The 3,331-nt window shown below is 33.3% G+C and overlaps 1 protein-coding gene across 1 annotated transcript in view; it reads left to right on the plus strand.

The window, feature by feature from the left end:
* Nucleotides 1-3,331, plus strand: part of LOC106883399 (testis-expressed protein 11) — a 37,394-nt gene that overhangs the window by 957 nt on the left and 33,106 nt on the right. The gene's annotated exons all lie outside the window — the stretch shown is intronic.

A 3,331-nucleotide genomic window follows, 5' to 3' on the forward strand; every position in this document is an offset into this window, starting at 1 on the left:
TATTTTTTTGTTTTTTATGTGTGAATATTAGTCTCATTTTCACAAAACGTGCTCAGCAGTCCATGATATGTAAGTGCAAATCCCAGCCATTAAGTACACACACTGGTTGGAGTTCACTTTAGTTTTAGTTATGGTGTCAGATTTTTTTTCTTTTGACCAGAAAAGTTATCATTACACAGCTATGACCTTTTCAAACTGTTTCAAATTCCAAGTATGGCGCGGCACAGGTGTGGCTGTATGATTAAGAAGTTTGCTTTGCATCTACGTGATTTCGGGTTCAGTTCCACTGCGCGGCACCTTGGGCAAGTGTCTTCTACTATAGCTCCGGACCAATGCCTTGTGAGTGTATTTAGTAGAGAGAAACTATGTGGAAACCCGTTATATATATATATATTGTGAGTGTGTGCGCGTGCGCGTGTGTGTCTGTCTGTCTGTCTTCTGTCACCGCTTGACAAACGGTGTGGGTTTCTTATGTTTCCGTAACTTAGCGGTTCAGGATGTCATAAATAACAGTACCGCCGATAGTTGTTGTTGACAAACAACGGCACTAATTTTATTCAAGGGAAAAGATCCCATTACACCGTCACAACGTGTTGTTGACAATCCACAGCAGTAATTGTTTTCACCTCAATAGACGTCAGTGATTGGTTGAAATTACCGAAATACGACAACTTTTAACATGAAATAACTTCCATACAAAATTTTTTCTCTGTTCTATAAGACAAAATATACAAATATACGAAGTTTTAAAGTGTTTCGGTAGAAAACACACTAAATAAACACTAAATTAAAAATGGTGTCCGGCAAATCAGAAAGATCCTCAAACTTAAAAAAAAATACTGGAGTCGATTTGTTTGGCTAAACCCTGCAAGGCGGTGCCCCAGCATGGCCGCAGTCAGATTACTATAAAAAAAAAAGCAAAGCATAAAAGATGAGAGACTCCAGTTAAATTCTTCTTGTGTAATATTTTGAGTAGCGTATTGTTTTAATTCCTGAATTATATTCTAATGTAATATATTTCATAGATATTTCCCTTTGTCTTCATTAAGCATTCTAAATGATAGCTATTCCTTAGACATTCGTTGTTTTAATTAATCATTCCGGTTAGAAATTAACCTATTTCTCACATAATACATCACAACTGTTATTTCGTCATTAACATTTGTTGGAACAATGGGGTTTTTTTTTCTTTTTAATTCTAATTTTATTTCAGTATAATTGTGGCAGTTTATCACTTTGAACGATCGGGAACAACTAATTGCATCAATGTTAATCATTGGGGAAAACATAAAGGATTTCCTTGGTATAATTAATGAAAAAACATTCGACTTCTCACACAAGAAATGTTTTCGAACATATATTCAAAACAGAATAAAGTAAAACTTGGATATTTTATGACAAAACTTCCAAATACTGGTTTTTACTTCCTTGTATATAAAAATGGTATTTATACATACATATGTGGCTATATGGTAGAAAGTTTACTTTCCAAACACGTGGTTCCGGGTTCAGTCCCACTTCGTAGCACCTTAGGCAAGAATTTACAACTACAGCCGAGGCCGACCAAAACTTTGTTACTGGATTTGATTGACAGAAACTGAAAGAAGCTGGTCGTGTGTGTGTGTGTGTGTGTGGTTTGCATACGTTCTCATAACTTAGGGGTTCGGTAAAAGCGATCGATGGAGTAAGGCTTCAAAATAATAATTAAAAAATAGGGTCAATTTGTTTGTCTAAAGCCCTTCCATACAGTGCCTCAACATGTGTGTGTGTGTGAGAGAGAGAGAGAGAGAGAGAGAGAGAGTAACAGAGAGAGAAAGAAAGAGAGAGAGAGTGACACAGAGAGAGAGAGAGACAGAAAGAGAGAGAGGTGAGTTTCGAGATAGAATAATATGATCGAAATTATAAAGCATATGTTGATGTTTGTTTGGTATTTATGCTTAGTTCCAAGTGGGAAACTTAACGAATCGTTGTTTTCCGTCATATGAGACGAATAAAAAGTGAGATGAAATTGTCATGGTTAAAAATAAAAATCAGGATTTTTATACTTTCAAAACTTGCCCTAGTGGTGGGGGTGGCGGTATTTGTATGTAAGAAAAATTGTGATGTGGTTATCATTATTGGGCGGGTGTAATTCCGAAAACCGGCAGTGGAGATTATTTCAAAATGAAAATTCTGAAAGCAGAAGAATTTTACACACATGTCGTGCGTGTGCGCGAAATTCAGCGTAACTTTCTCATATTCGATTTCGAAAATTATTTCGAAAAAAGATACATTTTTGACAGAATCACATTGTCCTCTTTTTTCTCCTCTTTCTCAGCTATACAACTCAAAAAAGAAAAAATTGTTCAAGTTCGCAAGGGAAAAAGCTGGCGGGAGGAGTTAATAATAAAATAAAATTTAATTCAATTTTTTTTTTTTTTTTCTATCTTCCATAGAATTGTAATCTTCCGCGTTGAAATCATAGAAATCCGAAGAAACTACCAAAAAATATATATATATAAATAAATAAGTTACACACGGTTATTTGGGATGCTCTGATTGTGGCGACATATAAATATACGGAAAATAGCGAATAAAAAGATTTGGCGAAAAAAAACAACCGACAAAATTTAAATATTAATATACATTTAACATTTATTTTCAAATTTATTTTTATTTTTCATTTCAGTTATAAACATTGAATCAAATACGTAAATTTCTTCATTAGCTATTTTGTATTTGTTTTCGGGTTTGTTTTTAAGGTAGAATTTCTAAATCAGCTTTGTATACACCATTTTCGAACACACGGTAAGATCTACCACAGAATATTCTGTAATGTATGCTGTAATCTTTGTTTTAAACTACCAGAACTTTTGATTTATCCCATATCTAACAAACTCTGAAATTTTTTAAGGATTGTTAAACTATTTCTACCCCGTAAATCAACAAAATATTTTCGGTTTTGTTGATATTCAAAGTGTCGTCTGCTTTCATGCTTTTCCTGTTCGTCAGAAAGTTTGCTTTCAAATTTTCTTTGAGAGATTGATTTGTTTATTCACTGTAGCGGATAACATTTCAAAGAGAAATGTTAAACTTTGTTAACTATGAACGATTTATTCATTCGAAATGAGATAGATTTTATTTTATTATATAACTGATTTCAATTTTATGACCGCCTATAATAATATTATAAGCTCTCGACTTTATAATGTCAATCTCATTCTCCAGCAGACACACACGTATATAAATATACGTGTGTGTGTGTGTGTGTACATACAAACAATCACACACACACGCATCTATGTATGTATATATATATATATACATATATATATATGTATATATATATATA

The sequence above is a fragment of the Octopus bimaculoides genome, chromosome 19, assembly GCF_001194135.2.
Source record: "Octopus bimaculoides isolate UCB-OBI-ISO-001 chromosome 19, ASM119413v2, whole genome shotgun sequence".
Lineage (NCBI taxonomy): Eukaryota > Metazoa > Mollusca > Cephalopoda > Octopoda > Octopodidae > Octopus > Octopus bimaculoides.